General features: G+C 45.6%; 1 long non-coding RNA gene across 1 annotated transcript in view; it reads right to left on the reverse strand.

Moving 5' to 3' along the window:
* Positions 1-25,145, reverse strand: part of LOC146817287 (uncharacterized) — a 192,374-nt gene that overhangs the window by 114,289 nt on the left and 52,940 nt on the right. Inside the window, exon 2 of the long non-coding RNA XR_014962525.1 lies at positions 22,224-22,379. This is a non-coding gene — a long non-coding RNA (uncharacterized LOC146817287). The remainder of the gene's footprint in view (positions 1-22,223; positions 22,380-25,145) is intronic.

The following is a 25,145-nucleotide window of genomic DNA, read 5'->3' on the forward strand; positions in this document are numbered from 1 at the left end:
CACAGAAGGCACTTACTCATTTCGGTATTCACAGAAGTTAGGAGTCCTAACTTTAGGACTCCTAAATGCCTTCTGTGAATACTGAAAGTCTTAAAATTAGGATTTTTCTCAGTTTAGTAGTAGTATAGTTAGGACTCCTAACTTTAGGACTCCTAAATGCCTTCTGTGAATACCGAAAGTCTTAAAATTAGGATTTTTCTCAATTTAGTAGTCCTAAGTTTAGGACTCCTAACTTTAGGACTCCTAAATGCCTTCTGTGAATACCGAAAGTCTTAAAATTAGGATTTTTCTCAGTTTAGTAGTAGTATAGATAGGACTCCTAACTTTAGGACTCTTAAATGCCTTCTGTGAATATCGAAAGTCTTAAAATTAGGATTTTTCTTAATTTAGTAGTCCTAAATTTAGGACTCCTAAATGCCTTCTGTGAATACCGAAAGTCTTAAAATTAGGATTTTTCTCAGTTTAGTAGTAGTAGTATAGTTAGGACTCCTAACTTTAGGACTCTTAAATGCCTTCTGTGAATACCGAAAGTCTTAAAATTAGGATTTTTCTTAATTTAGTAGTCCTAAATTTAGGACTCCTAAATGCCTTCTGTGAATACCGAAAGCCTTAAAATTAGGATTTTTCTCAGTTTAGTAGTTGTAAAGTTAGGAGTCCTAACCTTAGGACTCCTAAACTGAGAAAAATCCTAATTTTAAGGCTTTCGGTATTCACAGAAGGCATTTAGGAGTCCTAAAGTTAGGGGGCCCGATTCACAGAACTAACTTAAGACAAAATCCTAAACTTACTACCATTTTGGTATTCACAGAAGGCACTTACTCATTTTGGTATTCACAGAAGGCACTTACTCATTTCGGTATTCACAGAAGTTAGGACTCCTAAATGCCTTCTGTGAATACCGAAAGTCTTAAAATTAGGATTTTTCTCAATTTAGTAGTCCTAAATTTAGGACTCCTAACTTTAGGACTCCTAAATGCCTTCTGTGAATACCGAAAGTCTTAAAATTAGGATTTTTCTCAATTTAGTAGTCCTAAATCTAAATTTAGGACTACTAAATTGAGAAAAATCCTAATTTTAAGACTTTCGGTATTCACAGAAGGCATTTAGGAGTCCTAACTATACTACTACTAAACTGAGAAAAATCCTAATTTTAAGGCTTTCGGTATTCACAGAAGGCATTTAGGAGTCCTAAAGTTAGGAGTCCTAAATTTAGGACTACTAAATTGAGAAAAATCCTAATTTTAAGACTTTCGGTATTCACAGAAGGCATTTAGGAGTCCTAAAGTTAGGAGTCCTAACTATACTACTACTAAACTGAGAAAAATCCTAATTTTAAGACTTTTGGTATTCACAGAAGGCATTTAGGAGTCCTAAAGTTAGGACTCCTAACTTCTGTGAATACCGAAATGAGTAAGTGCCTCCTGTGAATACCAAAATGAGTAAGTGCCTTCTGTGAATACCAAAATGGTAGTAAGTTTAGGATTTTGTCTTAAGTTAGTTCTGTGAATCGGGCCCAGGAGTCCTAAACTTAGGACTACTAAATTTAGAAAAATCCTAATTTTAAGAGTTTCGGTAATCACAGAAGGCATTTAGGAGTCCTAAAGTTAGGAGTCCTAAACTTAGGACTACTAAATTGAGAAAAATCCTAATTTTAAGACTTTCGGTATTTACAGAAGGCATTTAGGAGTCCTAAAGTTAGGACTCCTAACTTCTGTGAATACCGAAATGAGTAAGTGCCTTCTGTGAATACCAAAATGAGTAAGTGCCTTCTGTGAATACCAAAATGGTAGTAAGTTTAGGATTTTGTCTTAAGTTAGTTCTGTGAATCGGGCCCTATATCTTTATCCTTTCTCTTTCTCCACTCTCCTGACGTCCCTTATCCCTCCCTCATAAGAGGTTATCACACCACAGTCTATTCCCTCCATGACTTTTAGCCCCAGCCTTTCTCCCCCTGCCCTGACAGCACAAGGTTACTGCTGCAAGGTGATGGTCCAAACCATTTCTCTGTTTTCTCTCGCTCTGGAGCATGTCTCTCCTGTTTATTCCCCCTGTCCCTCTCTATCAGCAGTAGTTTAAATCTGAGGCGCTGCTTCCCCTGTTTCTCGCTCACCCAATCCCTCCCCTCTGTGAATGTCCACCCCTCTCTCACACTGGTTGTTCAGCTGTGAGGGTCTCTGAATGGTCCATCTGGTGGTAGCAGGTTGGACTCATGCCCTCAGCTGCTTAGATCTGCCCCCTCCATCAGCAGCACAGGAACAGATATTTCCCTACACCTCCCTGCTGCCCTGTCTCTCATCTGCACTGTGGGGGCTGGAAGTGGCAGCAGCCGTGAGACAATCACAGTGAGCATTGACACAGCACCTTTTCTCCCGCACGCTGGAGGATGCTGCATGTGTTTACATCACTGGTACCTGTCAGCACTTTCTCTGTATTGACTTGGCTAAGGTAGTAGATTTCTTCACATGTTTGGTGTGCTGCAAGCAGCTGCCAAGTACTATACATTATATGCAAAGGGATGTGCAGACATAACAAATGGAAATAGCATCCAACATACGAGTTTTAGATACAGGTGCGTCCCTGCCTCAGAACTGAAAGAAATTCATTTGTGCTCTATGACCATCCAAAGATTCAAAGTGCTCCCTTGGTGGAGATTTTAAGAATATTCTGAAAGGGAAGAGAACCTTTTCTCAAGAACTGCTACCCTAGCCATCACCACTTCCAAACCTTCTCCTTACACCAAAACACTTAAGAAGCTACCTTTTCTGTCAGTCTATCATACAGCTCCTCCTTTTGGCACAAGATCGATCCCATTTCCAGGTCTTTACAGTGACCTAAACCCAATACTGATGCGGTATGGACCATACTTACCATCATCAAAATTAAGACAATGCATGGAATCAGATAACATAAAATAACATTGCATAAATCAACATGACATACTATGACATAACACACAATATGGCAGATAAGGTACGATAACAGTATAAAAAAAATAACATAACATAAAATGTGGTCCAATAGCATAAACCTGTCTTTTTGTTAAGACCTAAAGATCCAGATCTGGAGCTCAGCTCCTACCTATTTGGTTTTTTTCATCACCAAAAAGGCAAAGCTATCCACACAGTTCCACACCACACAATTCAAACTCCACACATTTCCAATCCACACCACATTATTTGACACCAAACCACATAATTCAACTAACAACAGATTTCCTGCCACACATTTCCACAACTTAAAATTCCAATCCAACCCACATAATTCCACTATGCACCACTCAATAGCACATGGGTAAAAGACATTGTCATTTACAATGCCAATAGCTGTAACTCAAGCAAATGTGAGACCTATTGAATTTCCATTGGTTGCTCTCTTTGGGGCATATTTACAGGGGCATTATCGCCACTTTAGCGGCACTTTTTGCCCTAAAGGGGCGATAATTTCATCGCCCTATTAACAAGGCGTCGCTAACATGCATTAGCGCATGTTAGCTGCCGTTTCTGTAACGTCACGCATCTTATCGATATACATCGCTAATGAGATGCACGTAGGCGTACCTTCCCGTAACACCATGACAAATGGTGGAGAACAAGACATCACCTTATTTACAACGTGGCCCCCGAACCACGGAAAGCTGCGCTAACCACGGTTTACGCCAGATCCTTACGCCTGGTCAAAACTTGACTTAGGCATTTTTTGAATGGGAGGTGGATTTTTCGGTTACGTCTACACTCCCCTATTATCAAGCTTTTCATTAGTGTGTGAAATCATCGCTTGATTTCACACGCTAATGGTGAATATCGCCGTCTATCGCAGGTTTGTACATCGCCTGTGAGCAAGGCATTGTAAATATGCCGCTAACACGGCGATGTAAACCAGCGATAGGCGGCGATATTCCAAATCACGCTAAGCGTGATTTGCAATGTTTAACGCGAAGCCTTGTTAATATCCCCCTTTGTCTTTCCCAGACAGCAGGGACTAAATACTGTATGATTACGCTTTGGTTCTTTGACTGTTCATTGTGGCACTATTTTTTTCTTGGATTTCTGCTTTGTTACTGTTTGCCTGTCTGTGTTTGGCTTTAGTGCTGTAGTAGCATAGCTGCTTATTTTTTAATATAGCATTACTCCCTCCCACCTCCTCCTCTCAGATGCTGCACGCCCCCCACCTACAAAAGCATCGCTCAGATGCAGCGCTTTCCTTAATATGGTTGTGCCATTCATATTGAAGCACTTCATATTTAAACACGGCACCCGTGTGCCTTTCATTTATCAGCACAGCCAGGCACTTCCCCACCATTGAGCTTCATGTTTCATGAAGCCGTGAAGCGGGCACTGTGTTGATAAAAGAAAGGCGCACACCTCCTTCTTCTGACCTCACAATTGCTGTTCAGCTTCGGTGCCATCAGTGCTGTCACCCCCTGTAATGTTGGGCCCTAGGCCCTCATGCTATGGTAAAGGACTGACGCAGACACATAGTTGGGGTAGTGGGTTACTGGCCACGAGCACGTGCGCTCGGCCCTTTTATTGTCCGCGTCACCTGACACAGTGACGTCGGTGGTGGGTGGGTGTACAGTGTGATACATTAGGTTGGAACACTAGAACGTGTCCATGCAGGGACACTACATCCCTCCCAATTTTTAATGACAAAAACCCAAAGTCAAAGTTCAACCTGTGGGAGAAAGAAAACCCATACATATGTAAGACAGTGACCAAAACTTCTGTAGAGTCTCTTACGCCTCCGCTGCTTGGGGTCCCATACGATGTTCTTCTTGTCGCGGAGACCACCATTTTACTGTGGCACCAGCCATGGGTGCTCGATGGATCCAGTCCATTGAGGACTCTGCCTTGAAGTTGTACTCACAGTCTTTTCTTCACTTTACTTCCATGGCGACAAACGCAGTTGAAGTTCTTGTAGTTCACCGCTAGCTGTTGCCGTTCATCTTTCCGTCCTGTCCTCATTTTCATCTGTGGCGTGTATTCTGTTTTGGCAAACGACGGATTGGTTACAAGACACCCCTCTCACCATGATGCCTCTCTCACAGGTGTTCCCCTGCCACGGGATATCCCTGAGGTCCACTTCATCAGATCTGTCCTGGGTTGAGTGTCCTGTATTGTGTTACTCCCATGCCGATAAGTGCGGGTGCGGAGGAGACGACAAGTCTCACCTCAGATTCCGCAGTCAGACCTGGAGGGTAGCTGTTGGCTCCTGTCTTTGCGCGCGATGTCTTCATCCCCCTGGGACCTTTGCTGAAGGGCGGCTGATGACCATCTCTCGTCGCGGGGATGCTCTCTCTCACTGGCATCGCTGAGGCCTTTGCCCCTGAGTCACCACGACCGGCGTTGTCCAGTGTCCGCGTGACCCCAAAGGTGGATGTTCCGAACGGTCCGGCCTGCTCACCTCTGCAGATCCCAGGTGTGCTGAAAGCATCGTCAAGCAGATGGTCTTCTCTCCGTGCCACGGGTGTTCTCAGGACTTGCTTTCCATGTTCTGGCACTTGTCGCCTTCCTTATCTTCGAGGTGTGAGTAGTCTTGCCACACTCCTCTCTCTTTCCTCGATTCTTTTCTCCGTGAGGGTGTCGAGACACTCTGACTTCTTCTCCTTCTTCTTGCAGTGGCAACCGTGCCACTCAGATCTCACCAACTACTGGACCCGACCCAGACGGGCTTCAGACCCAAGCATGGGACCGAGACCGCACTCCTTATGGTCACTGAGGAAGCGAGAAAGATCTTGGATCAAGGAGGATCAGTGGCAGTGATCCTCCTTGATCTCAGCGCGGCCTTTGACACGGTTAGCCATAACACTCTGCTATATCGCATGTCCCAGGTTGGGATTGAAGACAAAGCCTTGTCTTGGTTCAAATCTTTCCTCCAAGACAGATCCTTCTGTGTGTTTGAAGACGACTCTGTCTCTGCCAGCAGACCTTTGAAATGTGGAGTCCCTCAGGGATCATCTCTAAGCCCTGCACTTTTAACTTGTACATGAGGCCACTGGCTGACGTCGTCCGTCCGTATGGGATTAAAATCATTTCCTACGCGGACGATACGCAGCTGGTGGTCTCCATGACTCAGGAAGCCACTCCATCGGCTCCAGGCGGGCTTAGAGAGTGCGTTGAAGAAGTGAAAACCTGGATGTCCCTTTCTTCATTAAAACTGAATGGGGACAAAACGGAGATGATGATCCTGGGCTCCCCAGACCCCAGCATTCCCCCCTCTTTATGGCCACCCAGTCTGGGCCCCCCACCTACTCCCAAAAACAGCATTAAAAGCCTTGGAGTGTGGCTGGACAGATCCCTGTCCTTTAATACGCAGTCCACAAAACTTTCGGCCACCTGCTTTGGCATCATGAAAATGCTGAAAAGAATCCTCCCCCTCCTTCCCTGGGATGCCAAACAAACTGCCATACAAGGCTTAATTCAATCGCGACTCGACTTCAACAACATACTTTATCTTGGTGCCCCCGAATCCACCCTCAGAAGGCTCCAGATAGTTCAAAACTGCGCAGCACGCATTCTATTAGACCTTCCCCGCAGACAGTCAGTGAGAGCAGGCCTGACTACCCTCCACTGGCTACCGGTGCGACAGAGGGTCCTGTTTAAAGCCATGTGCATTGCGCACCAGGCCTTCTGGAACACTGGCCCTAAAATTACCCAAGACTTAATTACCCATTATGTGCCCAACAGAAGCCTCCGCTCCAGTCAAATATTTCTTGCAAAAACCCCCAAAATAAAAAGATCCAGATCCGGAGGCAGGACCTTTTCTTTCAACGGTGCTAGAGCCTGGAACGCCCTCCCACTGCACCTTAGAGCGAATTCTAACCTCTCAACCTTCCGCAGACAACTAAAGACCCATCTATTTCACTCAATCTAGCTAATCTCATTCCTAATTTTCCTTCTAAGCCTGCTGTAGGTATTCGGTTTTCCTAGCGCTTGGACGCCTCCGGGCAGCAATTCGCGCTATACAAATGTACATCCTATCCTATCCTATCCTTCCTTTCCCCTTTTCCTTTTAGTGGCAGATGTGCCACTCCGATGTCGTCTTCCTTCTTTTCTTGTAGTGGCAAACGTGCCACTCCGATATCTTCTTTCTTCTTTTCTTGTAGTGGCGAACGTGCCACTCTGATATCTTCATCTCTTCGCTTCACGACCTACTCTGGACCGTTTCTGTTCTCCTCTTGGTCTGGCCAGGCTTCTCCATGCAGCGCGCGCACTCCGCATGTGTTCCCCCTGGTCTTGTCCTCGTCCGAGGGCACTCTCACCATCTAGCTCAGCATTCCGAGTTAGGGTCGTGACATTCTCTTCGTCTTCTCCTTTTCACCAGTTACTTTGGTTGTTGAAGTTCGTGGGGCCATACTCTTGGTCCACTTCGTTCTTCTTGAGCTTCTTGGACCACTTGACGGTCCGCGCTGCCGATCACTGGCAGGATATCTTCGGTCTTGTCATCAGACCTCTTGTTCCGTAGATTCACTGACCCGTGCGTCGGTCACCTCCTTGTGCAACCCCTGGCGGGTTGGCTTCTGTGGTGCGACCATTTGGCTGATCGGCTTGGCCTTTGTGGTGCGACCATTTGGCTGGTCGGCTTCACGAAGTGCGTCACGTCGTGTGACTACCTGTGTTCACGAGGTGCGCCACGTCGTGTGACTACCTGTGTTTTCTGCCTTGTCAGGCGCTGGTGCATGCTACTCTTCGTACCGTCGTGGTACATCTTCAGTGTAGCGTTGCTCCTTGTACCGTGTGATCTCAGGTTGTCGTGCACCCACTCTTTTCTTTCTGTCACTGTGGCAGTGCTTCAGACTGCTCCCTTTGGTTGCTTCCGTGGACGCTCTTGCTGCGCACTTCCTTCTGATCCTCTTTTGAGACTTGCTGCCTGGACGAGTCTCTTCACACCTTGCCACCCAAGGCTAGTGCACTCTGGTGTCTTCACTCTTGCAGCGACTACCCCTGGTCAGTAGGCATCACCGCACTCCACGCAACCTTGTCAGCAGGCTCCTTCCTGGAGGATTCCTTGTGTGTGCACTGGTCGGCGTTTGCCACTCCGGTGGGGGCGGTCGTGCATACTCCACTCTGCTTTGCTGTGTTGCAGATTTCCCCTCGCTGCTGTGCATTTCCCTTAGTCACTTTTGTTCACCTCCGTTTTCCCTTTCCTTAACCAAGCTGGGGCTGCATGTCCCTGAGTAGCCTGTGTGCTCTGCTCACTGCATAGTTGCCGCTGACCCTTGGCATGCACGGCTGCTTTGAGCTGCTGCTGTAGTGTTCCCTTGGTTTGTTGCAGGCTTGTTTTTCCTTCTTCACTGCAGTACCGGGAAATCGCCACTAGGTAGCAGTGTTTGCTTCTTTCAAACGTGATCGACATGCACCGTGTGGAGTCTTCACCCGGCTGGTGCTCCTTCTTGGGATTCCCCACACATTGCAGGCTCTCGCAGCAAGGTAGGTTTCTTCTTCATTTATTGTCTGTTTGATGTTGACAGGCTTCATTATGCTCTTGCCTGTGCACATGCAAGATCAGGGCACTTCTTTGCTATGCAGGCAGGTACCTTTCAGCAACCCTCTTCGGTCACTACGCTGCCTTTGTAGCGGACGCGTGGGGCTGCTATGCTGCTGGTGCTTTGCTCCTACTTAGGGGCCTCTCACGGGATGGCAGCACTCCGTCCTCGATCCGCTACGGCCGCACCCGAGGCAGTCGCCACAGCTACTTTCCTCATTTAAGTTCACTTGGTGGGAAGGGGGAACCTCGCCTACCGTTATGCTGGCCGCTCCGATCGGCCACCGGCTGCCCGCGGTCTCGTGCTTATTCTCCCCGCCTGCAGCAGCCTCTCCTCTCACACGCTGTGGGGGGGGGAGCGGGGGCAGGAGTCGCTGCCGAATGCTGCGGCCTTGCTTCGCTTTGTACCCGCGCGGGCTCACCTTATGCCCCGCGGGCTATCGGATTGTTCATATGGGGGTGGGCTCCCGCTCCTCTCCGTTCCGGGGCTTTGCGGGCGGGGCAGGGTTGGCGCTGTAGCCGTGGCCTGTTTGGTCCGTCTTGGGCAATTTGGGGGTGCTGGCACCACCCCCGCCTGGCTGGGGGCCACGTGCTCTCTTCTTTGTGGGGCGTGTCCAACGGGCACCACTTGTTTTCCTCGTGGGGGCGGGGTGGGCTCCCGCGGACCCACGCTGGAGGTCACTCACCTTCGCGCTGTAGTGGGGTCGGCTCCCGCTGCAGCAGCGTCACTTCTCGCTGCAGCTCCTTTCTTTACGGCCCCATCTCGGCCGATGGGTCAGATCCTCGGCGCGGGTGGGCTCCGCTGCTGCGGGGTGGGCACCCACTTGGCTACCCTCACTTTGGCGCGCCCGTTCACCCACGCGGGTGGGCTGCGCGTGGTGCGCTCCACTTGCGGGGGTCGTGGCCGACGCGGGTGGGCTCCGCTCGGACCACTCTTCACCCGGGCACAGCGGCAGGCTCGACGGGGTCGGGGTGGACACCCGACTTCGTGTTGCGGGGTCACGGTGCCACGGCCGATGTGGGTGGGCTCCGCTCGGCTCGCTCTTCTCCCCCAGGGCTCTTCCACGCAGGGGGCAGATTAAGTCAGGCACATGAGGTGTGAGGTGGGCTCTCAGACACCTCGCTTCACGCCGGGGCTCTTCACACGCCCGCAGGCGATCAGGCGCTGTTCTCGCCTATTGGGGGGCTTCATGCCGGCTGCCCTCTCACCCTTTTCATCAGCTGGGCTGCTGCACGCTGGGGCTTAGACCCTCGTCGCCATTGTAATGTTGGGCCCTAGGCCCTCATGCTATGGTAAAGGACTGACGCAGACACATAGTTGGGGTAGTGGGTTACTGGCCACGAGCACGTGCGCTCGGCCCTTTTATTGTCCACGTCACCTGACACAGTGACGTCGGTGGTGGGTGGGTGTACAGTGTGATACATTAGGTTGGAACACTAGAACGTGTCCATGCAGGGACACTACATACCCCCACCCGACAGCTTCATGACGCAACTCAGACAGGGAGTTCTAGCTGGTGACTTCACAATACAACACACACATTGGCAGGGACTAGATTTGACCTGATCCGTATTCCTTTTGTAGTCAGGCACAACATCCGTAATTTAACCATCGGGTAACTTCAAGTATAGCAATAGAAAAAAGTAAACCTTGCCTGACCTTAAGAAGGCCGTTTTTCAGGACACGATCCCCGAATCTTCTAATAGTATGTGACTGCTTTAGTGCGCACGAGCGGTTTTAGTAGTGGATAGTTCAAATTTTGGGGAAAAAACAAAAAACGTAGGGGTTCTTGTTGGCACCATTAACTTTAAGGGATGCTTTATGTTTACGTGCATTTGTTGAATGGACTGCACAGCTGTTGTTTAGTCTCTGTTTTGCAGATTTGGTCAGGCTATTGTGCAAGTCAGGTCTTTTCCTCATAGGTTTGTTACCTGATGTTACAGAACACTTTTAATATTTGAATGCTGCAATCTTGATAGCTCACTCCATGGTTTAGAAACTCCACATTGTTTATTTTTTATTTTATTGTGAGCTTCACTCTGTCAGCGGGTATTGTAGAAAAATGCAAGTTTATGGCTTTTTGAGAAAATGTAATTGAATGCTTGGATATTCATACTCATGGAAGGCTTTTCCTAATGTGGGCACTTGTTTTTATATTTTATTTTAGGGTTGAGTCTGCAACAGCGCATGATTATGCACTCTGCCAGAGAAAGACTTTGTTGTATACAATATAGGGCTTGCAACCTGCCAATTGCTTACCCATTTGTTGTACTTTCCGTCATTCTGCTTTGCTGCATCCTAAATGGACAGCAGAGGCCATGTGTCACTTCAATTCCTTTCTCTGGCGCAGGGACCAAGCACAGATTGATTACATTTAATTTGTGTCTGTTCGCACCTTGATTGAAGTGCTGTTGTTTTACATGTGTTGCTGTTATCCTCTCCCACCCACCACTTATCCATGTTGCTCTCCCCTTCGCCCCCACCCCTCCGTTCTTCCACTCCACATAATTCAACTCACAATTACACAGCATAGCACATACATCCAATTCACACCACAGAATTTCACATCATGCCACAAAATTCAAGAGTATACCACATAATTAAATTCCACTACATACCACTCCACAGCACAACATATCATTCCACATAATTACACTCCATGACACACAATCTCACTTCACATAATTCCAGTACACTCAATAACAGATCATTAAATTACACTGCATACCAGTCCACAACACAAAATACAATTCCACATAATTACACTCCATGACACACAATCCCATTTCAAATAAATTCAGGACACTCAATACCACATAATTACTATCCACATAATTCCACTGTGTTCTGCAAAACACAATTCCACCAAACACTATTCCACAACTAACAATTCCAGTCCAACCCACATAATTCCACTCCACACCACATACATCAATTCTACTCCAAACCAAAATGCATGGGTAAAAGACATTGTCATTTACAACACCAATAACTCTAACTCTCACAAATGCGAGCTCTATTGTATTGTAAATGCTTGTCCAATGTGTCCCTTAGGAGTAGTACAGTGAGAGACCACTGGCTTCCATGTATGCCATGTAAAACTGTCAATGGTAGACCTGGTGTTAAATGGTTCATGGGGAGCATGAGAAAGTTTTGCATGTTCATTCAGCCGTAGGAAATGGAAATTATGCTTATCATATGATAATAATGATCTTATGTGCAACCGTCAACAATCATATAAGAAAGAAATATTTAAATTCAAATCGCAGCATATTATCGATATTATTCATGCCACCTCCAATCTTTCCGGAGACTTGTTTTAGTTTTCTAAATGCAGCAGCGGCTGCTACCGGACCCAGGTACTGGGGCGGACAAAAAAGAAAACAAAGACAAATAAAACACTCACATGAAACGGCTGCCACCTCTCCTTTTTCCTCAATTCCTCTGACATCTTCCTGCACTCCCGGCTAGCAGCAGGAAGCACCTGCCCTCCCAGCCTCCCAATAGCCAATCACAACGCTGCAATGCAGTGTTATGATTGGTCTGAGCGCCATGGATCGGAACCCAGATGGGGACTGGGAGGCTTTGCATGTTCCTCACCAGGCTGTGCAATGCAGCCTGGTGGGGGATATGCAAAGTACACAGGACAGGTTGGGGCGGGCAAGCAGTCATGCGCACTTCAGGACTGAAAACCCCTCCTCTTCCTACTCCACCAGCCCTGCCCCTCCCGAGAGCCACTGAAGTATATAGGAAAAATAGAGGGATGGTAAGACTGTTACTAAATGAACAGACTCTTGACAACTGTGATGTAGTAAAATAAGTGAAATGATTGAGCAGATTGTTTCAACTCAATTGACTTTTAGTTGGAAAATAGCTGTCTGCTGAATCCTTCTAAATTAGTCTTCAAATCTGGCATTGACACAGAACTAACTCTGACACTCACCTTAGAGAATCTGCGAACTGTTGTTTGTCAAGGAGATTCCACTGCTTTGCTGTTGATCGATCTCAGCGGCATTTGATACCATTGCGCAAAACATCCTTTTAACCCAGTTGGAAGAAATTGGTATAAAAGTTCAGATGCTTGCATGGTTTACCTCTTTCTTCAAAAGCATGACACGTGGTGATTGCCCCCCTTTTTAGGTCTCGGCTGAGCCAGCGCATGTGCTGGTCTGGCGAGACATTTAGTAAGTGGGCTTTAAAAAGTCCGACCACATGCTTTTGCTTGTGGCCTAGAGCTTGCGGTTATGTGCGCGGTTATGCGCACAGCCGCCATCTGGCTTTCCTCTCGCACAGGCGCCATCTGGCTTTCCTCTCTTGTGCGCGCCTCTCTCCTCGCCAGCAAGTTGCGCGAGCAGCAGCGTGGCCGGGTGCCAGCTGCATACTTCGCATTTCTTATATTTTATCATCAACGAAAAGTAAGGGCTCTGCTTTAAGAAGGACCTACAAAACAACACTGGCAAAGCCAGTACTGTAGCCTTTGTCATCAAGTGGCTTTGCAAAAGTTAAAAATTTCGCGATATTGTGCTAAATGCCACTCTGACATGTTGCACTATTTTGCAAGCGTGAAATATATCTTCGCAAAGAAGGATTTCGCACTAAAAGAGAGGGGGAAAGCACACGCATTGCGAACAAGCATTCACATACTATTCATTGCGTGGTTCCCGTGCTCGTGAGATAAGGTTTTAACCTGAAAGCAATATCAGGCATTTCGTATAAAAGGGTTATGCAAAATGCCAAAGATTGCAGAGGCATAAACAAAAATGTTCCTAGACGCAGCCTTCACATTCGACGACACTCTACATTCTCCAGCCCATTTCTGGATGTCCACCAATCCCACCCCGCAACCACTCAAGTTGACCCATTATTCCTATTTGTCAAAGGAGCCAATCCACTCATACTATAACTATCACTGCTTAGCAGCACCCCGCCGCTGCAAAGTCGGTCCGAAGGCCTATGTCAAGTTTAACACTTTCAGCCAAACTTGCCGTTAATGCGGAGCTTGTAAGTGTGCCGGGTAGGTGTACGTGTGAGTAGATCATTGAAATCCATCCTTTCATTTAATGTTGTTATCAGTAGTATTATTATTTTTTAATTTCACGACAACACAACAAAGTAAACTGAAGAGGCAACCCATACATTAACCTAGAGAATTTCGCAGCTCTGTTCGTATCCCACATTATGTTTTTTTCGGGGACTCACTCATGTAGCACTATAAACCACTGCCTCATGTGCCAGTATGCAGAGGAGCGAAAAATCCAGAACTGTGAAACGTGTCAGACAGGACATGGGTCTACTTGCCAGATATGCTCGAGACCCTTCAGTGCGCGTCCGTATTAACCACTCACCCTTAGGTGGGGGAGTTACTCAATTGGACTACAACCTACGTCACACACTGCGCTCAGCGCGCGTGAGCTCTTTCTGGTGCCCCCATTAACGACCCCTCCCTCTTGCTTTGGAAGGTAGCTTATTCCTTTTTGGGTCTCGCCTGAGCCAGTGCATGCGCTGGCCTGGCGAGACATTTAGTGAGTGGGCTTTCAAAATTCGACCACACTCTTTTGCTTGTGGCCCAAAGCTTGCGGTTACGTGCGCGGTTACCCGCACAGCCGCCATCGGGCTTCCTATCTCTTCCTCATTAAGCACATCGCTTAAGCGCATCGCTCGCAGGCACCCTTAAATTCTTGTTTTTATTGCCTTTGTTTATGTGACGGAGATCCATTGCATTTGTCAGAACATTTCTGGGGCCGTACTGCATGAAATACACCAGGTGGCACTAAAGTGTTTTACAGAGCACCATACAGCATTTTTTTCTGTGTTAAAAAAGACTCTTTAGCTGCGCTTGTGTTAATAATGCACTTTGAACGCTGCACTTAACCTCGGGCCACCCTCTTCTTCCCACCTCTCCTCTTCCACCCTCTTTCTGCCTCCTGAACGCCCTATCACCTCCTATTCCTGCCCACACTCTTTTCCTTTTCCACCTTTCTCTCCACCCCTTCACCGCCCCCTATCATCCTCTTCGCCACCTACTCTCTTCCCTTATCTTCCCACTGCTGTGTAAGCTATAATAATGCAGAGCACTTAATTGGCACGTATTTCAGACACGTATCGTCAAACTTAAAAAACAGGAGGGCATGTATTTCCTCCCACAACTCCCTCGCCCTCTCCTGTTATCCCATTAGTTTGTCCCTCCCCCTCTTGTGCATCTATCCCTCCTTCTTCTGAACAGTGCTGACGTGTTATTCCCAAACTGTAGTTTTAACCCTCAACAGTCTCTTCAAGACATCACCATCTGACCGGTTCCCTGGGCCCCCTTTAGCACCTCCGGTAAAAAGGCCCGCCCCTGATAATGTCTCCATATTCCAGGACTCCATCGCTCTATATAACAGAAACTGCATCATTTTCCACTCACAAAGACTCCTGCTTGAAAAATTCACAGTTCACAAAACCTCTCAATTTAGCGCTCAGAAACTGCAGCTGGGTGCCTCTTTGGGTCAGAATGCTCTACGTAGCGCCAGGCAAGTATGCAGAACCCTCAACTCACAAGACCTCTCCCCTCAAAAATCCACTTCAGCTTGCATACTACCCCCCACCAGTTCCAAATGACCCTGCTCACTCAGACCCCTCTCCCCCTCTATAGTTCACAGACTGGGAGATTTTGTCAAAAAAAGCATTGGCATAGCCAATAGGTCTCACCTTTGGGAGCTTATTAGTGTTTAGCTATTCAACAGTTGGTGTTGTTGCACCAAGGATATTGTGCTCCATAACTAAATACTTATAAGGTCCCAAAAGCGAGACCAATTGGCTATGCCAATGCTTGTTCCATCAGGGGACCCGATATTCTCGTCCTGCACTGACTGATTTGTGTACAAACTGCTGAGTGGTCATTCTCTAAAGGCACTTGCACCATAAAAGGTCCCCAATCCAACTTTTTTACGTCCTCACCGGCCACTTTTAGCACCCCAGGTGCCCATCGTTAACCATACTTCCGGTATTGACCTGCTCACTTACGGTTTCAGTGACGTCACGGCAGGCAACTTGCCACGAACGCTTCCCTGCAGCAGATACTAGCTGTAGTCGACTCGGCCGCGGCTCAGTCAACTGAAACCACCTGTTTTCGTTTCACAAACCGATTCCAACAATTGGAAGAAACGGCACGTTGAACTCCGACAATTTTAACAAATAACAGAAGCGCCATGCATCAGGAAAGCCGGTCATACACCAATCAGACATGTCTATTAGCTGAAGGGGGCGGGTCGATGCCAGAGCAGAATTGCGTCCGTTCGTAATAGAAACGTCCCTCTTGAAATGGGTCCTTTTATCAGCGTTCGTGGAGAAGCAGAGCAGCGAGCGTCATCTTCGAACGGTTCGAGTGGTCCCATTTACCACAGTATGTGTATAAATACAGCGCTGACATCACTGACTTACTCTAAAGTTTAAACTCGAATGACAATTTGTTTTGCCTGGCTCTACGGCATTGTTGTCTGCAAAAACAAAAATTCTACATACAGTGGACTTTTTGTCACGAGTGACTATTTTACGTATGAGAAATACATTGCATCTAAGTCCCTCAACCCAATCATTAATGAGGATTATTAAGCCTCACAGGACGGGGAATCAAACGTAAATGTTGTAAATAACTGACCCAGCCTCAGCTAAATGCTATAAGAAGACAGCATCCCGATAGTGCTTCTAGTATTGGTTTGTGGGATGAGGACATGGATTGCTGAGAGTTAGCATTTACAACTTCCAATATGTAACAACGATTTTCTCCCTGTCTTCAATAAACCAATCAGTAGATTTGTAGAGCGCTTGTGTCATCCGCAAGGGTATCCCCGCGCTGTCTTGGAGTGAACTCTAGTTTGTTTTTTTTTGCATATTTTATATGGCGCGAACTCGACCCGAAGGTATTGGAGCACTTTACATGAGCACCGGTTACGTTACACATTCAGGCACGGGGAGATTAAGTGATTTGCCCAGAATCACAGGACGTGGACGCGACCCCGAGGCTCGAACCCTGGTTTCCAGCAGCAAAGTCTGCAGTCTAGCCGATTGACCCCATCCTCTCCTAGTACCATCATGCGTGCTGTGGGAAGTATGGACATGATCCCTAAACTGTTTAAAGTATGCCTAATTGTTTAGATGCAGTTGATTGGAAAATACGTTTTGCTGCAGTCTGAATCAGTGATATGTCATTTTAAAAATAATGAACCCCTTTGTTTAAGTTTTAGTGTGGCTTTTGATTACCTTTTGAGTGCCTGAATTTCTGCATATAGCTTAATTATTTCTCTTCTCCTACAATCATTTGATTGGGTGTTGTTTTGTGTAATGAGTTGGAAAATCAATGCAAAATTTCAGAAATGATGGAAATCAAGAACACGTTTTTGTAGAACCACATGCCGTTATCTCTCAGAAAACTACTGAGGGGTTTCTTTTGTAAGTTCTGTGGTATGCAGCACTGAGAAAGATATTAGACAGACTGAAAATGGGTGGTTGAAGTTTTGGGTATTATACTTAAGTTACCACAAAAGCAATGTCCTTTTTACAACTTAACCATTAATTCAGCTAGGCAGTGGGGGCTAGTAGATTTGAAAAGGGGTGAGGCAGAAATTTTATACCGGAGTATAACGAGCACGCTTGAACTACAAAGGTGGGTGCAGTGGGGTTTCAAAGGCAAGCACACCCAACCACCAACTAAACAAGCATTGGCATAGCCAATAGGTCTCGCCTTTGGGACCTTATAAGTGTTTAGTTATCCAGCACAATATCCTTGGTGCAACAACATCAACTGTTGCATGGCTAAACACTTATAAGGTCCCAAAAGCGAGACCTATTGGCTATGCCAATGCTTGTTTTTGTCAAGCTAACGAGATCAATTGGGGCCTATTCTTTTTAATATCTATTTTTGGACTATTATTGTGCTCTTTAAATTGTATGGCTGTTCCACTCTTTCATACAGAGTTTACACTCGGATCATCTTTCGGTTGGACCAGCAATCACCTGACTCGGCTATGCAGTTGCCTTAATGCATCCTAGTTGTTCAACATGGGATGTCGCTAAACTTTCAGAAATTATATACCTGTAGGGCTGATATATAAGTGGCATCCAGAAACCCAGATAGAAGGAATAATGCGTTTGGCCTACAGTGCTGGGCTCTGCACGTTACCTTCCACATCAGTAAACATCCCTGAGGGCTTAACTTGACTCTCAGTTATCTATTGGTGCCCGGATAAAAGCAGCGGTCTCATCTAGTATTTTTAAAACTCACATTTTCAGAAAAGCAGGGAGGATTCTGCCCAAATATTTGCATGGCCAAGTTATTGCTTCTTATATTTTCAATAAAACTAGATTATTGTAATTTCCTCTATCTGGGCCTTCCAGTGTGACACTGTCCCAGGTTAATTTGCTTTGAATTTCTGTAAAGCAGGGTATAACCATAACTTTTAAGGCCTTACGCCTCATGCACAGGGTTTTCACAAATGGGAAAGATCTCCTCTATAATCCTGCACCTTGTACAATCTCTCCAAAAGTCTATGCTCATGTCTTTTTTTGCTCTTTTAAATCCCTAGATTTAAAGGATGTTGGGTGTGAGGTAAATCCCTTTATGTAGTTGCCCCCAAATTTAAAAACGAACTGCTCAGGAGTTGACATTAATTTCATCATACACTGGGTTTAAAGAAAAAACCTTGAAAACTTCCCTTTTCTGTTCCATTTGGCACCTGTAAATTTCCCATTATCAGTTGTCTGTTTTCTAGCGCCAAGTTGCTTATGGGTGAACAATGAGCTCTAAAAGTTTAATCCCATTCCATCTGATCAAGAAAGCGAAGAAGTCCAGCTGCAGCAGATGAAAAATAAACTGTTTCAGTTTAAAGATATTTCAAAGTAGACTGGCCATGGCATTCGGTTATAGTTAGTTTATGGCTATGGTGATTGCGATGGCAAAGGCTATGGCTTCGGCTACGGCTATGGTTATCGGTGGAGTAAATTTACAGTACACGTTCACCAAAGTTTCTTGATGCTAAGCAGCTGTTAGTAAAACAGCTATAAAGTGAATTGTGTTGGTTCAAAGCTAAGATTACTACTATATAACTATAGATTTTTGTTTTAAGTTTGAGTTTATTAAAAGAAAAAAGAAGGGAAGGGGAAGAGAGGGGAACAGGGTATGATCATCATGGTAAGCATGTACAAAGAATAAGCAGCTCAATAGAAGTTCTCAATAAAAACAAAAATAACAAGCATGAAGTTTACATGAATATAACCTACGTACAGGAATGATGTGAAAAATCCCATATAATATAGTAGAACGTAATATCGTAGCAAAAAGGCATTAAAGAAACAAGAAAATCATGGTGGTTTACGCACCTCAACTGTGTCAGGGCTTGGAGAAGTGTGTGGTGGAGCAAAGGAGGAGAGGTAGGATACCAAAGGAGACCAAATCAGGTCGCGTTTAATTGCCAAGGAGACGGGAGATACGTAATTAGTATCTAGGCGGTGATGGAAGCAAACTGCATTCCACCAAGAATGATAGGAGACATTTGCAGCCTGCTTCCAATTAGAGGTAATGGTATGGAAAGCCACAGCAACTAGAAGGTCAAGTAATAGATAATGGGAGGGAGATTGCGGGAGACTCGGTGAATGGGAACCTAGAAAAACTTGCAAAGGGGAAAAGGGAATTTGGAGTTGGAATATCTTTTGTACTTGCGCTCAAACTAAATGCCAGAACTTGGAGATAGGAGGGCTATCAAACAACATATGTTTGAGATCAGCAACGGGACAGGGACAGGAACAACAAATGGGGGATGTGTCAGGTGAAAAACGGGATAGTGCATGCGGGTTACATAAAGTTCTGTTATAAATGAAATATAAGGTTTGGGTAGTATTATCAGCTCTAGAAGTCTTATGAAGCTTAGCCCATATTCTGTCCCAAAAAGGCACTGGCCAATCCTGAAAGAGATCCAATTCCCACGCAATCTCTATTTTAGATTTTAGCCTGTCAGCGGAGTACCGAAAAGAATTGTAAATAGCCGAGGCTGAGGGAGACGTCTCCAATAATACAGAAGTAACTTTGCGGTTCAAAGGGATATCGGCAGATGGCGCCAAGGAGCGAAGATATGAGATCAGGACTGGGAGAAGGGCGTTGTATTGTAATCGGGCAGAAGAGGGCAATGAGAAAGTAGATTGAAGTTCCTGGAACGAAAGAGGAGTGTCCTGGGAGACTAATTGAGAGACCCAACACAATCCTCTGGAATGCCATGATTTCCAAAATATGGTGCGATTCCGAATTTGGAAAAGAGAGTTATGCCATATCGGTTGTTCATGAATGGAAAGGAGGGAGGAATAAGATGATATTATGTAAGGGAGAAGGAGAGTGCGGGAATGAGAAATAAAAGGCGTACGAAAGCGAACTAATGAAGACGTGAAGGATAAGAACTCACAAAAAGTAAAGGGGGATAGAAAGGAAGATTCCATACTTAACCAGACGGGTGGATAGTGCGGAAGATCAGAAGAGAACCAACGGGTTGATTCTTTCAAAGAAAAAGCTCGATGATACTCTCTGAAATCTAGAAAGCGCACACCAGACTGGGCCTTATCCTTGCGTAATGAAGCCAAAGCTATCCGAGACCGCCTGCCATTCCATAAGAATTTCAGCAACAAGGAGTCAATCCGTTTAAAGAAAGAAACTTGAATGTGTACTGGAAGCATAGAAATAGTATAAAGAAGAAGAGGAGATAACATCATTTTTATAGAATTGAGCCGACCCCACCAGGACAGGAAGAGCGGGTTCCAACGCTGAATAGCCGTGTCCATTTTCTTGAAGATATAATCAAAATTAAATTTGAGCGTATCCGACAAGAGAGTGGCGAACCAAACACCCAGATATTTGATCTTAGATGGTTGCCAGGAGAAACCCGTTTGGGAAAAAAGATGCTTTTGACAAATAGAGCACTTATCGGCATTTAGGCGATAACCAGAGACCGCAGAGAAGGAAGACACCTGCTGGAAAAGAGAGGGAATAGAGGAAACAGGATCAGAGCAATAAAAAAGAATTTCGTCAGCATAGACCGAGAGTTTAACCTGGCGGGAACCAAATTTAAAACCGGAAATACTGTTGTCCAGACGAATTTTGGTAAGAAAAGGTTCCAAGGCTAAAACAAAAAGCAGGGGGGATAGAGGACAGCCTTGTCGCACTCCTCTGTGTAACGAGAAATAATCCGAGGTCATCCCGTTGACAAAGATGGAAGCCTGGGGGTTAGAATAGAGTAAAGAAATAATAGAGATGAACTTGGAAGAAAAACCGAACCAGCGTAGGGCCTGAAACATAAAATCCCATCCAATCCTGTCAAAGGCCTTCTCCGCGTCTAAAGAAATAGCCGCGAAGGGAGATGACAAAGAGGAAGCTTTGCTAAGTATATTGAGAAAAACACGGCAATTGTCCGATGAGAGACGGCCCTTGACAAAGCCGGATTGTTCAGGGCCAATGAGGTCGGGTAGAAGGGGATCCATGCGTAATGCCAAAATTTTAGCCAGAATTTTATAATCCGTATTGACCAGGGAAATTGGTCTGTAATTTTTGCATAACGAGTGGTCCTTATCTTCTTTGGGGATTAAACAGATTAAAGCCTGTTGAAAGGAACCGCTGGAAGAACCCGCTGCAAGGAAGGATTGGAATAACAGTGACAGTTTGGGGAGAAGTAGAGAGGCGAAGTGGCTGTAAAATTCAATAGTGAAACCATCAGGGCCTGGAGATTTACCGTGTCGCAGTTTAGAAACAGCATGGGAGATTTCAGAGAGCGAAATGTCCCGTTCCAAAGCAAAAATATCAACGTGGGAAGCCGAGGGGGAGGGAAGCAAATGAAAATATGAAAGAAGATCCGCAGTCTCAGGGATGTGTACGGGGGTATAAAGATTGCTATAAAATTTAACAAACTCAGAAAGAATGTCTTTATCTTTAAAGCAAGAGTTCCCAGTGGAAGTCTTAATGGACTCAATATTTGTACGCTCCTTTCTTATTTTTAAGTAATTGGCCAGAAGTTTCCCCATTTTGTTCTTACCCCCATAATATCTGAAATTACACTTGAGCAAAAGGTTAGAAGCATCATCATATATTATTAGGAATATTATCTATAAGTAGTCTAACAATAACCCATCGGCCATCAACATCACATTCGTGTGAAATTGAGGAAACATTTAACTTTTGTGTAATAAAATCACAACACCATTTTTCTTGGAAACTGTGGGGGAGCAAAAAACATGACCCACCCAACAACGCTTGAGTTTCAGAGCCTCCGTTTCAGAGAGATGAGTCTCCTGATGGAGGGCAACATCAGACTTAAGTCTCGCTAAATGTGATAAAACCCTTTGCCTTTTAATGGGATTAATTAAACCTGATGTAACACGGAATGGAACAGCAAAGAGAAACAACTAACAGCAACATGCTTATTAATGCAGGAAAAGTTAATTGAGAAAAACTGAGAGAATTGTAACGAATTGGTGAAGGAGAGAGGGCAGAGGGAGAGAAAGCAAAGAAGAAGGAAAGGAAAGGAAAAGAAGAAAGGAACCACTATGAATATAATACTGAATCCAAGGAAAGAAAGGCACAAGAAGGGGAAATGGGAGGTGGAGGAAAGTGAAAAAACAGAGAAAGAAGCAAAAGGTAAGAGATCAAAAGTGTGGAAAAAAGGACAGGAACAAAAACCAACAGGAAGACAGTACACGTTCGGAATGAACGACTGAAAAACATACTTACGGAACGAAAAACTCGAACGAGGATGGGGCGATGACGCCGGCAGACAGCGACGACAACATCCAAAGCGGCCAAACAAACCTCAAATACCACGGCTCCAAAAACGCAGTATATAAAAGGTAGTATGGCACATCAGGGTAGGAGGAAGGGAGAAGATATCTGTAGAAACAAAAGAGAAATACAATTGAAGGGAAGACGTATCACAGAGAAGCAGGAAAAAACAAACTGCAATTGAACTACAAAGGGGACACATGAGAGTGAAACGGCCGGTAAAAGAAGAGACAATGAGGGAATCACAACATCAGCGATAAATGCGAGACAACAAAATCGTAACACAACGAGTTCCAAGAAGAAGTAGCAGAACATGTCAACCAGGTCTGGATACATCCATAACATCTGAGCCCTGTCTTTGGAGAAATGCCTGCAAGGCTGCAGGATCTTCATACGTGGTTGTTCTGTCTTTATATGTGACCTTGAAGAGACAAGGATGTAGTAGTCCATATCTGGCATTCAGGGCCCGTAATTGAGGTCGCATGTCCAAAAACTTCTTCCTTCGATTAGCAGTGGCCTTGGAGACATCTTGTGAAAGATAAAGGCGATGACCTTCCCACATAATTTGCTTCTTGAGCTTGGCTGCTGAAATGACCTGTAGGAGGTCAGTGAATTGCAGGAATAACATAATGACACCTCTAGGTTTACTAGCGACCTTCGGTCCAAGGCGATGAGCCCTTTGGATGTTAACGGAAGTCAATGCCGGAGCATCTAAGATCTTGGCCAGGAAGGATTGGAAGAAGACGGTGGGGTTCGACCCCTCTGTAAGTTCTGGAAGACCGTATAGGCGTAGGTTGTTTCTATGATTCCTGTTTTCCAAATCCTCCGTCTGGCGTTTGAGTAGAAGTATCTCCGCCTCCATTGATGGGATATGTGAGCAAGAGGAGTGCAAAGAATCCGCGGAAATTTCTAAGTTCTGAACACGCTACTCCAGAGATGACCATTTTTCCTGCATGGCCTGCATGTTCTTTGTGGTAGCCTCCATAAAGGGTTTGAACGCACGAAGTTCTTCCAAAATGAGATCCATGGAAGCGGACGAGGAGGTACTCCCCAGGGATGGTGGGTCTTTCTTCAGGCGTTTAGAGGAAGTTGGAGAGGACGGCAGCTTTTCTTTGTTGCGTGCTTTTGGAATGGCTCCCTGAATTGAATCTGTTTTCGGTGCTGCGGTATCCACCATGTCTCGAGGAGAAGAGTCGGAATCCGAGTCCACAGGTAACTGAGAAGGAGTAGACAGCTTTAAATTCCGGAGTTTTCCCATGAAGACTCTTGTAAAATCGACGTGTTCTGATCTGGTGAGCAGCAAACAAAGTCTCCTGAAAGAGCGTGGTACATCAGCGGGGCGGCCCTCTGGTTAGCTACATATCAAGAAGCCTGTGAATGCAAACTCATCGTGCTATTTCTGGGGGCTTCACCTTGACGCCATCGTACTCTTTGGGCGTTGATCACGTCCCCCCAGCATCACAATAGTAAAATATCACAGGTACATGAACACAAGTCAACCTCTGCAGGATCCAGCTACAGTTACAATAGTAGTTCCTCAGATAGCGCTGGAAGTCAGGGAGCACACACCATACATCAAGAAAAATCTCTTCTGACTATTCACATCACCAGTGTAGGTTAACAGAAATTATGTTGTTGCCCCTCCTTTTCTTTTGCGATATTCCACTGAACAAATATTCAGACCTTTTGGGATTGATAAGCAGACTGAATCTGGAAGAAGTCTGTGCGATTGTTTGCGTCACATACCAATATTTATGTAGAGGAGGAATGGAATTTGGACTTTAAAGACGTTCTACAAAAATGAGGAGCAGTATGTTAAATAGAGAGTACTGAAGTGAGTAGTGCGCCAAATACTGCTCTCTTTGATGTACCCCCTATTGTATAGGATCAATATATGAGGTAACAGTCTGTTGTGGTAACTCCACAATAGCAGTAAAGCACATTTTCCCCGCCAGAGGAATAAAGCAATACACTCCACAGTAATCACAACACTCCTTCGTTTCTAAATTGCTGTCATTTCCTTGTGAGGCAATTGGGCAGTAGATGGCAGCATTCACATGTGACATAGAAGGGAAGTGCAAATATGAGAGTCCTGGAGGCTGTTTGGACTGTTGCAAATTACCAGAAAAAGCACGCTTCGTGAGTGAGACATCCTCATTATTGTAGGCAAAGCACACACCCCTCAGAAGAAGCCAGACAAAAAGAAGAAATTAGGTATTTTCATTGTGGCAGCGATAAGAATTTAGTTAGCTGAGGGACATGCAGGTGAAATGTGGAGAAGTCCGCTGAATCAGAGCGTGGCAGAAATCCTCACAGAAACGCCGATTAAAATGGCGGCCGTCTCTGTGACGGAACCGCTCCGACGTGCTAACAAGAAAAGCTTCGCTTACATTGTGATACTGCCGTTCAAAAACACCTCAATGTGCGGAGCACACCTTCCGCCGAGTGAAATGCGTTCCTGGGAGTCCGCGTAGGTGTTTAGCGTCGCGGTAGGTCATTCATTCTCTCCCACGTCCCGGGAGAGTTAGGGACAGTCCGCCATCTTCTACGGGCGCTAGCCACGCCCCCTCATCTAACTATAGATTAAATGGATGTATTTTCAGTGATTTCCAAAATGTAAGGCCACAGTAAGGCGACTGACAGCGTAAATTAAGAGGGGGGTATTCCAAAGTGTGGCTGCAGCAGTGAGGAAGATTTATTGCCATGGTTTGGGTCAGTGCTCTTGACTTTTCAAGTAATCATTTTTCTCAGATCTTAGTTGTCTGTCTGGTTTATACGAGAATGTTTTGTGTGGAATTCAGGCTTCTTTGAATAAAAAGCTTTGTGGCCTATTGCATTGCTTTAAAACAAATTATTTCCGGAGTGGAAGGCAAA

The sequence above is a fragment of the Triturus cristatus genome, chromosome 6 (assembly GCF_964204655.1).
Source record: "Triturus cristatus chromosome 6, aTriCri1.1, whole genome shotgun sequence".
NCBI lineage: Eukaryota > Metazoa > Chordata > Amphibia > Caudata > Salamandridae > Triturus > Triturus cristatus.